Below are 14,849 nucleotides of genomic sequence, written 5' to 3' on the forward strand. Positions count from 1 at the left end.
CCGAATGACTGCCGATGAGGTGCTACCAAGGGAGGCATGGCCAGTGCGAAAGGCCGACGGCCGCTAGGGACTGTTGCAACTGGTAACGGCCAATAGGTGTCGTCATTCGTTCGAACTTATCCCCTCTCCCAAACATCTATTTAAACCCCTCTTCTCCTCAATTGACCCATCGCCCCTCACCTCCCCACCTCCTTTTCCAGTGGCCGGCGTGCCACTTCGACCAAATACAGACGCCCGACGCACCTCCATTTTCTCTTTAGTTCGAGTGCACTACTCCGAGAGCCACCTCCTCTCCTATCGTTGGGTTCTACTAGAAAACGCCACAGTCGGCTGAAGAGCACCTTCTCTACCCCCTCGCCATTAAGTTCCCTACCGCTTCCTTGGGCCTTGTGGGCTTCCACCGGGTAGCTAGGGGACGTTGTTCCTCTTCCTTTCTTTCCTCATTTTGGGCCGAGCACAGTCATTCCCATTGGCTGTCGTCGGCCGCTCTCCACCACCCCACCCGCCTCTAGCTGCCGCCTTGCCAGACCACCCTGATCAGCCAAGTCCTCCTCCTTTCTCTATTCATGAAGTTGAGGATTTGGATCTCAGTAGAAGGAAGAAGAAGAGAAGGAGAGAGAAAGCCCATCTCTCTCTTTCTTTCTCTAATCTCCCTATTTCTCTCTCTTTCTTTATTTTTTTCTCCCTCTCCATGAGCCCTAGAAGAGGGTCCTGGCCACCTCAATAGACCTCTGGTCAACCCTTAGTAAAAGAGGACCTTGAATCATGCTTGTTGTTGCACGGTGTGTTGGCCCTTACTCGGATCCTTGCTGGGTAACACTAAACTTTATCATCACTAATCTCTATTGTGTTACCAGTGCCATGATCTAATTCTTGTTTCACGAGTTGATTCGAGATAAGTAGTAGAAGGCATTTGGGGGCCTAGTGATGGACCCTAGTGGACGTCGGTAGGCGGTCTAGGTTGCTAGTCGACTGTTTGTTTTTTTATGATAATCGAGTTTGATTTTGTAGAGAAAGAGTCATCTATGCAAGAAGTTTCTGATCGGGTACTCTGTACCCCAGCTCGTAGATCATGAAGTGGGTCAGTGATTGTTATGTTTAGTCTGTCTTCGATAGAGGTAAGAATCCCTCTACTTGGTCACCAATATATATATATATATATATATATATATATATATATATATATATATATATATATATATGTTTATTAGTTTGAACCATTGGATTTGCATCATGAAATCTACATTATAAGATTTGCAATTTGCATGATGATATTTACATCGATAGATCTGGTTTGGCATGTGATGGCATATTTTATATGATTTTCAATACAAATATACTTGTATGGTTATTTTACGTATTAGATATGCTTGTATGGTTATTATACGTAGTAGATATTGAAAACATGATTATGTGAACAATGATGCCTTAAAATTAAGGAAAATGCACTGTGTAAGTAGAAATTGATTTGACAAGAGTAACATATAAATCAAATTGATAAGATATGGTTTGGACTAATCTTATCATGGGATTGTCTCCACAAGTTTATACATGAAATAGCCTCCACGAGCTTATGCATGGGATAGCCTCTACGAGCTTATGCATCGAATAGTCTACATGGGCTTACGCGTGGGATAGCCTCCGTGGGCTTATGCGTGGGATAGCCTCCACATGCTTATACGTGGAATTTTGTTTAGCAATCTTGGATTAGGTCATGATCTTGGTTAGTCCAAAGCTGAAAAAATAGTGCTATGAAACCTGAAAATTAAGTTAATGAAAAACGAATTACATGACATAAAAAACTATTATTGAACAATTGGTTAAATTTTATATATATATATATATACATATATATATATACATATATATATATACATATATATATACATATATACATACATATATATATATATATACATACATATATACATATATATATATATACATATATATATACATACTATATATACATATATATATACATATATACATACATATATATATATATATATACATACATATATACATATATATATATACATATATATACATACATATATAAATATATATATAATATATATATATATATATATATATATATATATATATATATATATATATATATGCGCATGCGCGCGCTTTTTTGATAAGATGGGCTTATGTGCATATTATTTATATGAGTTTTCCGAGTATTGATATGGCATTTATTTTACCTGGTATTGTTTGTTTGATTATTGTATTATTACTTGTAGTGCAGCGGTTTAGAATTCTTACTAGACTGGAAAAGCCCATATACCAAAATCTTGGCCAATATGATAAATCCAAAGTTAGTAATCATTTAAAAATTATTAAATTTGAGATTTACTAACTAGAATATCAAATCAATGAATTACAATTTGATTGGAAAATATTGGATTATATTTTTGATATCATATAAATCAATATAACAGGGTTATCTATTTTTCTCGGCCAAAATAAAAAGAGCTGATATTTTCTATTTTCTGTATGGGTGTCGTATCCAAACCAAGATCGTGGGTAAAAGCTGCAGTCCCTTCAAGTCACCAAAGTCAACAAGGTAATTGTTCCACCTGGATGGTAACTAAGCCAGAGCATCTTGCATTATAGGAAATGAAAGCTCAGAAGTAATTTCAGCAGTCCCTACCCTCATTGCCAGCTGCAAGTCTGCATGCAAAGAACAAAGATGACAAAGAACAATGATGACTCCCACATAATTGAAGCTAAAAGAGAATCTCAAGTTCCTTTAGTGTTTTCCCCCAAAATAGGTTAGATTAGTGATCTAACAACGTCCAATCATGCACTTACTGCGCTTTAAACATTTAATTTTGATTGAGCAACTTATGAACACATGTTATAAATCTTATTGGAAAAAAGCGAAAAAAAAAGAGAAGAATTACTGCCCTGTGGTTAAAGGGAGAAAGCAAGGAAGGAACCAGCTTTATCCTTAAGCTTTAGCCCTCTCATACAGTCATCTTCCTTGACTTGGGTTAAAGTCAGATTCCATTTCCTTTTAAAAGAGGAAGCTGTTGGAATTTTTGCAAAGCACTCAATGCTCAACATGGGTTCTCATCATCTCCATAAGCCTTGGCATGCTCTAATTGAATGGCCTTCAGCACCACTCAATACTCTGTGATCTCACTCCAATCTTATGATATTTGGCTCCTTCAACTTTTTCAATAAAGAGACTTTCCAATTTGATGCAAGAAAAGCAACAGTTAAATCATATGCTTCTAAGTACCTTCAGAATTAAGCAATCAGTTGTTAACAAGTAGAAGCAGAATCACCAAGCTCGTCCTTTTGAACTCTCCAAACATTTGACTTCAAGTAATATAACTTCGTCATTGATGAGTTCATAGATACCTGTTCCACTATAACTTTCGAAAAGATAAAGAGGAAGTGAACAATGTTTTATTCAAATCAACTGACACAGATCACCTTAAAAAGCAGATTCCAAATACCCAGTGAACAAGGCATGCAAGTCTACTAATACAATCACAGCAGCCCAGAAATTTTCACTCACCGAGAAGACAAATCATATACAGAGTAGCGAAGGTTCACATAATGCAGTCCAACAGTACTTCAGCGCACTTCCTATCCTCCCATGAGGACATCTTGATGAAAAAAATTCTGCAGACACACATGCCAGATGATTATCATGTTGACTCTGCTCCACTACTCCATCTGACTGAGAACATCATCCACAACATCACAATGCCATGTGTAATATAATACTGTTCCCTTCAGCTTCTTTTCTTTCTTCAATCCTCGCATTTTTTAGGTTATGTTTCTTGAGTAGTCCATAACTGAAAATGCAATAGATGTATCACAGCAAGCTCTTGCAATGAATATGTAATAGATCTAATAGAGGGTTTAAGATGATAAAATTTTCCAATAAACTATTATTATCTGCTCCAAAAACAAAATCATGAGATGATTTTTTTTTTTCTGCCCAAGTACTCTTTCAGAAGAACAACAAATTAATAGCTATCATTTCCAGGTCGTCAAGTCAGGTATAAAATCAGTTCAAGCAGATCGTAATGGCAGACAAGACACTGGGATTGTCAGCACCATCAAACAACTAGGACAGACAATTCATCACATCTCATGTGAGGTACAAGTGAACATTGATAACTGGACAATCATTTTTCCATGTCCCTATATTAATATGTAACTCCACGAATTCCTTCAATGACAGATGCTGAGGTACAGCTCGATGGATCGATCCTTGCATGCAACAACAATGGCTGTGCTAGAATTGTTGGGGAAGCATTCATGGAGCACAAAACTTGTTATAGTGCTTGCAGCTGTGGCGACAAGCTTTGGGGAGCTTTGGCTCATCATGCAGCTATATCCTACTAATCCTCTGGCCTTATCAATAGGATTAATAAAAGGGCTGAGGAATAGGATACAAGTCACCAAATCATTGGAGCAAAAGCTCAAGGCTTTCAGGTATCTTGTTGAGAAAATGGTCAGCGTGACAAAATGCATGGTGGAATTTGAAATGCTTCCAGTGCAATACACAACCCTAGATTATGATGCAGTGGCTGCGATGAAGACTCAAATCCACCAAGCTTCCTACTGGGTAATCAGAAGTTCAGTGGCATGCGCCTCCCAGATCACTAGCTTGGCAGCATTGGGCTTCGAGCAAGTGCATGTTCTTTCCCTGATCTAAAAGATATGATCTTTCAAATTTGATTAATCACCTCCATAAGAGAATGATAATATTTTTGCAGCATATAGATCATGGAGACCACACCAAAGGAATTTGGTCCAGTGGTTGGCAACCCTCTCCAAAAGGCTTGCTCTTTGTAGAGGTCCAGGGTTTCAACCCTGGTGGTGGCATTATTTTAGCACTGTGTTTCTCAAAAGATCATGGAGATCATTGTTCTATTAGTAATAGAATACTGTTCTGATCATAACTAGAAGCAACTGGCATGCCCTCCCCTATGTTTAACATGTAAGAACAAGTATGAAACAAGATGGATTTAATAGTATTAAATCAATTTTACAGGCACACAAGTACCATAACTGCAACATGGGAACTTTGGAGTTCAGCCCGTAAGGTCGGCGACATGGACATTTTTTTAAGAAAGCAACTCGATATCTTTCATCAACAAATAGGTAATGCATCATCATGACTTTTATTGGTAAATGCATTATTTGAAAGATAAACTATTTATTGACTCTAAACCACATTCTATGGACAGAAATTTTTACATGAGAAAAAGAAACACTAAAGAGGCCTCAGCTATTCATAGATCATGTTATAATTATAGCATTGATAGTTGTTGCACTCGATAATGGATCTATTTTCCACATAGTCCTATTCATAGATCATGTTATATTTCTGGCATTGGTAGTTGTTGCACTCGATAATGGATCTATTTTCCACATAGTCCTATATTTTGTATGTTTTGTGCCTTCTCATGGACCTGACAGCTGTAGACAATGAGTGCTAGCAACCTAGCTCAAAGCCAAGTATGATGGGAAAATGGGCTAGAAGCATAACTCGTAGAAATCATATGCCTTTGAAATGTCAGCCCAGAGTAGCTTAAGAATGAGATGAACCAAAAACCTGCCCAGCCAGTGGTTACCTAAGAACATAATTGAAGTATGAAATCAATTAATTTGTTATCTGATGATGAAAAGATAAAGAAATAGGGTGTTCATTTTTTGATTCCTTTACAGAATTAGTGATTTCGATGACATGTGACTATAAATTGCCAATATGGTGGAGTGCTTATCACACAAAAAGGGGGAAAATGAAATTGAACAACATTTTGTTAAACTAGAGACAACAAAACTCGAGTATTTTAGTTAGATAAAGATCTAAATAATTGTCATACTTCAAGAACACCTAAAGTTATTTTCACTTGCCACATACTTTTAGGATTGCTGTATTGGACAAAAGTAGCCGAATTCATTGAATTATGTCATCCATGCTAAAATCATTGATACTAATAGTCGGTCAAAGATTAAGAAGACTGTAACTATAAAAGCTTAATCATCATGCTAAATTACCATTAATCCTTTCAAACTTAGACTGTTGGTGTAATAAGGCAAGAAGAAGTTCGAGTTTTGACTTTCAAAAATTCAAAAGATTATAACAGAATTTTCCTCTCCAAAAAAAGGGTTATAACAAATTTCAGCATATTAGTTTGAGAATATAAAATATAAATCTACTGACCTTCCTTGTTTGACCAATCAACAAGATGGTCACTATACAACTAGATTTCCGGTATGAGGTTGACACAAGAATTGGAAACAAAAGAAAGGAAATTTTCTCATGATTACATTGAGTAGAACTAACTATTCAAGCACAAAGATAGAATATCACTGAAGATATTAGGTTAAAACAACCTACTTATAGACAATTTCTTGAGTTAGGATGGTCATTGCAAATTTTAATCAAGTTACATAGTTATACCGTATAGGTTATTTGACTATTCAATTTATGTTGTATTTTGATTTAAAGTAGTTTGCCTGAGTTTTTTCATATCACATTGAAAAGATGAGAAACAGTCTAATTGATGTATACAATCTGCAAGTAGGCAAACTTATATTAAACAAAAGTAAGAGAAATGAACTATTTAGTTGATCCTAGTGGTAACTGAATTTTGGTTGAGTCCTTCAGTGAGCATTAAATTACACATAGCTAAAGTTGATATGAGTACTACTTGCATTTAAAAGCATAGGCATTGCAAAATTCTAGGATTTTTTTTACTTTCGTGCCATTGCTTATAGACTTACGCCCACCCTCTTTTGTTCGTGTGACTGCAACAGAGAAGAACATAAATTCAGGTCTCTCGCATCTGTTCGAGGAGGCTCATCTTGACAACCAAAAGTTCTAAGCACGTTATTTGCGCTAAAGGATGACTATCCACTCAGGGATTATCAGTCACAAGAAAAGGTTAGTACAAATCAAGGTTTTACATCCCCCCCATAACAAGCCCCGTATTGGTACCCTCACTCTTAGTATGACATAGTATGGAACGACACTGTACCAACACATGGTATAGGTGCTAATTCAGCAAAATATTCATACCATGTGTTGGTACGGTATGATATCGAGCCTCAATACTATTCAGTTCCACAATGGTATGCTAAGATACACCCAATAGTGGGGCAAGACAGGTGGGTACTAAAAAACCATGGTACAAATAAAACATTATTATGTATTATACTATTTTTAGGTTGCCCTGTATTATATAATATGAACATGTTTATTGTAACTTTTACTGTCATATGGTGAAGTTAAGGTTTTGTATATTTCCATGAGTTTCTGTCTAACCATTTAGTTCATCTGTTGCTTCTGTATTGAACATTATATATTATTATACACCAAGTTGGTGATTTCCTTTATGCTGATTGTGTAGGTTGGTGTGGTTGTCCTGAGAAACAAGGAGGTTATACTCTTCATATCAACTCTAACAATAAACCTAGAAAAGCTTCTTCTTATCATCCAACAACTCCAAAATCATCCTCAAAATGGGTCAGAAAAACCCTTTGTGATTGTTTGGGTTCCTATAGTTTTCTCCATACCATGGTCTAATGCTGAAGAGAGAGCTTTCAAAAAATTGGCTAACATAATCCCATGGTATTCTCTGTATGAGCCATCAAAACTGAGTTTATCTGTCATAAAATTTATCAAAGAAGCATGGCATTTTCAAGGCGGTCCAATCATGGTGGTTCTGGATTCCAAAGGAAAGGTTACATCTTTAAATGCCATGGATATGATATCAATTTGGGGGCTAAAGGCATATCCTTTTTCAGTTTCAAGAGAACGAGAGCTTTGGGAAGAACAAAACTGGACAATTGAATTTCTACTTGATGATATTGACCCCCTTATATCCTACTGGGTATACTTCTATACTTACTTTTGGAAATGTTAATTATATTCTTTTTTTATATCATTTATATTATCCTAAGCACATATGATTTTTTGGTATTATAGCTAGTCATATGACAATGCTTTAAACTACAGAAACAACTCTATGTAAATGTCTCCATATTTTAACTAGGGTTCATATAAGATCAATCTTTTTTAGGAATAACATGTACCTATACAAAAGTTTTCCCTGAGTTGTAGAATTCATGTTTCTAACTGTATTCCTATGCTTGTTTTTTCAACATAATTAATGTGAATTTTATTGAAGGCTTATATATTGCATTTGTTGCATGACATGAATTAAGCTCCATTATCTATAATTTCCAAGAGCCAAGATGTTTCATAGAGGTACATAGATACAAGATGTTTGCATAAGAATAGCAGCTTCACCCATCTAAAAAGGATACTGTAATAGCCCAAGACCTCACCTAAAAAGGCTAACCACAAGGTTATTATTTGGGGTCTTTGGCCCTACCTAAGCACCCAAGACCACTTCAACGCATACAAATGTGGGACTAAAGACATTTACACGGGTTCTCGCACACTCCTCCTATTTAAGCCCTGTTATAGTCAGCAAGGAAGGGTCCAATCAGAAATAGGAACACTATGATTGAATTGTCAGCCCAGCAAAGATTTGGGCTACAATGTCCCCCAGCCACACATGGTGTTTGTGATGGGACTCTTCCTCTAGCAAGGATGCAAAGGCTTAAACAATAGAAGTATACGAAGACTCACATCGGCAACAGTTTAGTCCCTCGTTAGGTGTGTATTGGAGAGTACTTAAGCAATGCCAACAACCCGATTTAATAACTTCTAGCTAGCCTTTTTGGGTAAGGACATGGGTCGTTAAAATTGGTATTAAAAGCGAACCTAGTCCATAGGTTTTATGTAGCTACGGGATACTGTAGCACAGCCTTTTTGTTGCTGACCATTAGTACATCCAACCCACAACCATAAAAAACTCATAAATCCAAGAAGGAGGTCACTATTATACTTCCTATTCCCATTCAAAGTCGATTCTAACAACCTTTTCTACTCCAACAATAGTATCTTTTGAGTTGCAATGGATGTGATTAGACTACGATGAGCTAGTAGTCATGCCTTCATGTCAAAGGATTGCTAGATATTTCAAAAATAAGTTTAAAACAGATACTATTATTTTAGGAGTGTTTCAATCTTAACCATTCAATACGGAGAAAAACCCACATCATAGAATAAGGAACATTCATCTACAGTTAAAGAAATAATTGCCTTCAGGTACAGAAAATACCAAGGTACGCCATACCAGTCCGAACCAGACAGTAAAGGGCGTACCATACTCTACCAGTTTGGTACCAATACCTGCTATGAGTGGCGTACCGGCACTTGGTATGCCAACAAAATTTTGTACCGTACTGTACCGACACTATGCTAGTGTAGCATCAATATGGGGTCTAATACTAGGACAACAAACCTTGGAAAAGACCAAAGCTCCTTGGCAACCTGTAGGTAATCCTTTGATTGATTCTAACCTCATAACTTGCGGATTATTTCAAACATAAAGGGCAGGTGCATGTGTGAAAACATATTTGTTGCAATCTGAATACATAATCATGAAAGAAATCATGAAGGCATGTGCCATAATCTTTTTAAAAAACAACTTACAGTTTTCAACAAAATAAAAGTGATTAATACTTAGGCAAAAGAGTATTAAAAGGAGCATTAATGTTGAGGTGTTTAAACATATGGTTCGATTACCTATTATCTTTATCTACAAATATATATCAAAAGAATATATAGCAACAATCTCTATCTAGTCATCCATTTATAGAGGTTCAAACTCTCATGATAAGTTCTTGAGATGATTACACACCAACTGTAACTTATAGAAGAAAGACCAACATAAACCATCTCAATACCACCAAGTTATAAAACAAAATTAAAATTAATGAAAAATTAAATTTAAATAAATAATAACAATCTTGACTAAATCCTAGCTATTGGATAGGTCTTCCTGTATAACACGGTCTTCATCGCCCTATGTCCCAAACCCAAAAAAAAGAAAAAAAAAATTGATTGAATATGTGCTGAATGTATCTTCATGATAATATAATATCACATAATGAGAATAAAAACAAGTAATTATTTATGCTCGCACTCCGCTGCTCATGTTCAATCTGTGTGCATACTTGCTAATCATATGGTTGCTCTACATTTATTTGCACATTTTTCAAAATCAAATAGCAATGTCCTCGCAACAATTTGAACAGAGTGCTATGTGGTTGAATGCCCAAACAGATTTTTCTTCGAATAATGCATTTAATGATTCTTCTTTAAAGAAAACATTTTTTTTAACATGTTGAATGCTCAAAAGTATTTGTTTCTTTAAAGAATACATAATCGATTTTATTGCATTTCAAATAATTGTAAAACTCTGCACTTCATAACAAATAAACAATTTTCTAAACCTTACAGCAAAACTTTACCATGAACTATTGCAATTTAAAATAAGCAAACTATGAGCAAATAATCTTATAAATTGAGTTTTTTTTTTCATACAATTCAAACAACTAACATAACCCTACTACATAATATAAAAAAATTTAGAGCACTTTCTTTTTTTATCACTCAGGTAATAAAGAATACCAATTCCTAGCCGACAACCTCAAATTTAAAATATGAATAACTTTTTCTTTTAAATCGATAACGTTTAACCCACATTATTGTCAAATGTGTAAGTATTTGGAAAAACATGCATACAACTCTTAAAAAATAAATACTAGTAGAAACAATGAAGAAAGGCCAGCATACATATTCATTACTTTGTTTGGCTATGTTGATGGTGGATATTCAGTCTCATTCGCAATTATCACATTATGCTTCCTCTAACATGTAAATTTCTTTGAAACATAAACCATTATGGAGAATTTTGTTCAGTCAAACTAAATATGACATTGAATATTTGTCCTTTTGTTACTAGACATTAATATCGAGAATATTTGCAGATGCAAGATGGAAGAGTAATTTGCCTTTATGGAAGTAATAACATAGGTTGGGTCCAGGAACTCACCAACCAGATAAAAGACATTACCAAAGCTGGAGTTCTCTTAGAATTAATATATGCTGGAAGCAACTACGATGAAGATACAAGAGATATTTTAGCAACCATCATCAAAGAAAAGCTTAGCAGCTACTTGTCTCAGACAAAGATTCGTATCTTTTGGTTACGGTTGAATAGCATATTAAGTTCAAAACTCCGTCTTGGAAATACAGATAAGTCTGATTTCATTATGAGTGAAAGCAAACTCTTTGTTGATCTTTAAGTCTGGCAAAAAGGATGGCTACTTGTAAGCAAAGGATCATCAACTGAAATTATAAAGCTCTATGGAAACAAAGTCCTTGAACTTTTATCACTTTTTCCAGTATGGGGCCACAAAGTTGGTAAATGGGGATTCATGGGTGCCATCAGAAAAGCACTTGACCCTCCTTCGGTTATAGATCACTGCAATTACTATAGCATCACTCCCTATATTGAGGATTTGAAGGAAAACATATTACTATGCAAGAAATGCAAGTGTCCCATGGAAAAGAACTATATGTATCAGTGCAAGTTAAATACCTAATCCAGTCTTTTTCATGAATCTTTTAGCTACAAGTTCTTATTTGTCTGATATATAATACTATTTCTTTCTTTCGTTCAAAAAGCTAAGTTACTTGCAATTATCATGAGCTGGTTCCTTGTAGAAGGACAAATTGCTTTTATATTCTTGCTTTCTCGTATAGCGCATGCTAGATTACTTCTTGAACAACAAAGCATAAAAAGTTCAGTTTAAACTTACCAACGACTCATACCCATATACACCCATAATATCTCACACAATATCTTTTCATCAGCAAAAATAAGCCCTTTATATGATTTTTTTGGTAGCTTTCAAGATATTATATTTCTAACCTATTAAAAAAAATATGAGTTTAATGTGTAATTTCCAATATTTGAAATATGTTATCAACTTGGCTACCATACACATTCTCCTAGAACATATATACTCAAGTTAAGACTATATTGTCATAGGAGCAAGGAATAGAAGATCAGTTTGAACCACCAAATTGGGATCCGACATCTTAATTTTGTTGACTTAATGTGGCTATGAAGGCAGAATCTGCAAACCTAAAGGTGCATATAGTAATAAGTTAAATCCTCTATTTGTTCTCACGCACTTGTGTCTATAAGAAAAAAGCGATTAAATTTAAAAAGAACAAAAAATGAATTGGAAAAGAATAACAAAATGACGATGAATGAACATAGATATATAAGTAAGGCATTAAGCCATATATGCATCAAATGTCTATATTTGAAGAGGACTGCATCTCGAAAAGAAAATATTTAGTAAAATTTACAAGAATAAAGAATGACGAGTATAATTATGCTGTGCTACTACAAAAGTAATATAGTATAGACATAGGAGATGTAAAAGGTAAAATGAAAGTTAAGGGACAATATATAGCCTATATTCCATATATAATGGAAATTCTCGTGCAACCCACTATTAATGATTTGGCCGACTTCACGTGAGTGGATGTGAGAATGAAAATCACGCATGTGGGATGATGGAAGATAAAAAAACAATGTGCCAAGCAAGATGATGGGAAGATAAAAATACATGTGCCATGCAATATGATGGGAAGATAAAAATCTGTGTGCCATACGAGATAATAGGAAGATAAAACACCATGATGCCCCACGTTTTTATGGAGCCATGATACTCCATGCCCAAGGAAAGAAGGAAAGTGCATGAAAGAGGGGAAATAAACTCTTTGGCTTCTCCCACTCATCAAGCATGTGATCAAGGTCTGCAATCTCGATACTAGATACTGTGTTTGTACCTTATCGGTTCGATATGGTACGGTACGGCACATCTCTGTACCAAAATAGCTCTCTTATTCATTTTCTCAATTTTCATCTCGGTACGCCTTGATACAGATTGGTATACACCTTGGTACGCCTCGATACAGGTAGTACGAGGCTTGTATCGACTTGAATATGTGTTTCGTACCGATTTTCTCCCAGTACAGTATGCTCTGCAGTACGACAGATTGCATGTGATCATGGTCATCTAAGTTATTTGGTAACATGTATCGAACGTAATAAGAGTTAGAAACATTTAAAAAGAAAAAAGGAAGAACAATCTATCCTAAATCTAATTGTAGATGAAAATATAGAATGAAATTTACATTTTTGCTCCACGTGGGTGGAGATATCTGCTGCTAGCTCCTCATGAACACCTCCAAGGCCAATGCTGCAGTGCACTTCTGAAGCAGCAACTCTCCACAGGTCTTTGTCCATTGTAAGGTTTTAATAACAACATCATCCTATTATAATGGACACCACCGAATCTGTTATTGACCACTATAATGGTCGATTTTGCGCAAAATATTCTAGATTGAGATTATTTGGGCTTAAACTAATAGTTATAATGATTATAATTTATCACTATAACATGACGAAATGATGGTCATAATGGAAATATAGTGGGAACCTGAATGAGTGCTTTGAAAACCTGACTGCTAATAAAACCAGAAAGTTGCAAAGTTATCGGTCACTGGTTACCAGAAACGAACCATGATGTCGATAATAAATAAATATATTATTTAATAACAATAAAAAATAACAGTATACATAAAAAATCTAAACAATATATTCATAATCACTTACCCAGCAAATTCAGTACTCTTTACGATCATATATATAGCTAGCATACATAGGAAGTATAGAATACCAAATTAATTAAAGGTACTCTTTACCGTAGTTAATTAAAGGTTTCATCAAGTAACGACTACCAAATGTTCTTATTTTCAAGGAATAAAAAAAACTCTACTAACAATCAAACTAGAACTAAGTAACGACAATCCTCATGAATAAAACCATGGTTATATGATATCATAATTAGAAGCTTTAATATAATAAAAGTATGCAATTCCTATCGATATTGACAATCCTAATGAAGTAATGAATACTTGCAATTGCTATACTAAACAGCTTGCTAGAATTTCCTAGAAAAATCTAATATCTTACAATATGACAAATCATCAAGAAAGAGACAATTACATGGTTCAACAGGAAATCACTGAAATTGGCTTGACCAAACTTTAATTTTTCACTGAAGAACTTAAAAACTTATAAACCGAGGATTGCATGGCGTGACAAGGCATGGGTAGGGGTGACCTGGGGCTGCTGATTGCCACCGCGTGTCGACCGGAGCTCGAGGAAGGAGAAGGGGGCGGAATCGAGCGAACACCAAATCCCGCACTCCTGAACGGCTCGATTTATTTAAAAAGATTTCTAAGCGGAATTCTAAAACCAGACCGCGTAAAAACCTAGACTGGTTTAAACAGTTTATTAGTTTAACCACCGGTTTGAACGCTTTTTATAAAGTAAAAGCTCGTTTTTTCCGTGGAAAAGGTTTTGGGGATTCATCCGAACCGCAAACCTGTCTCGTTGGTGGTCTAACCGGTTAACAGACCGGTCCGGTTCGAGTTTTAAAACTTCAGCGGATCGATGTAGAAGAAAACCAAAAATATATTTTGATCAAATAAAAATTTATTTATTTCCAGTTGTACAAAAAAAATAAAATTTATAAAATTATTACATTCCATGATTGGTGTAAAAAGTAAGTAGATGACATTATACAGAATAACCATCATATGAAGGTTATAATTTACATAACATTATTAAAATACACAATATAACAGATTTTCTCCAAATTTTTCATAACATTATAATAATCTTTCACCATGTTAGCATTGATCACATATTTAAAATGACAATCATTTTCAAGCAATAGTGACTCTCGGGAAGAATATTTATTGTAACATTTATTTTCTATGTATACTTTGCAACTATAATTAAAAATGTATTCGGTACAAGCATATCAAATTCTTTTGAATACTTGTTCTCACTTTTCAT

General features: G+C 35.0%; 2 long non-coding RNA genes and 1 pseudogene across 2 annotated transcripts; 1 reads left to right on the forward strand and 2 right to left on the reverse strand.

The window, feature by feature from the left end:
- Window positions 1-2,374: 2,374 nt before the first annotated feature.
- LOC120109549 lies at window positions 2,375-3,337 on the reverse strand. The gene is made up of 2 exons (XR_005510390.1): window positions 3,257-3,337; window positions 2,375-2,682 (listed from the first exon to the last, which is right to left on the reverse strand). It is a non-coding gene; the product is annotated as an uncharacterized LOC120109549 (long non-coding RNA).
- Window positions 3,338-3,526: 189 nt separating this feature from the next.
- LOC103709940 lies at window positions 3,527-11,533 on the forward strand (annotated as a pseudogene).
- A 790-nt stretch (window positions 11,534-12,323) lies between these two features.
- LOC113462918 lies at window positions 12,324-14,207 on the reverse strand. Its single transcript, XR_003386243.2, has 3 exons — window positions 14,109-14,207; window positions 13,118-13,255; window positions 12,324-12,964 (listed from the first exon to the last, which is right to left on the reverse strand). It is a non-coding gene; the product is annotated as an uncharacterized LOC113462918 (long non-coding RNA).
- Between the last annotated feature and the right edge of the window lie 642 nt (window positions 14,208-14,849).

The sequence above is a fragment of the Phoenix dactylifera genome, unplaced genomic scaffold, assembly GCF_009389715.1.
Source record: "Phoenix dactylifera cultivar Barhee BC4 unplaced genomic scaffold, palm_55x_up_171113_PBpolish2nd_filt_p 002362F, whole genome shotgun sequence".
In the NCBI taxonomy this organism is placed as follows: domain Eukaryota; kingdom Viridiplantae; phylum Streptophyta; class Magnoliopsida; order Arecales; family Arecaceae; genus Phoenix; species Phoenix dactylifera.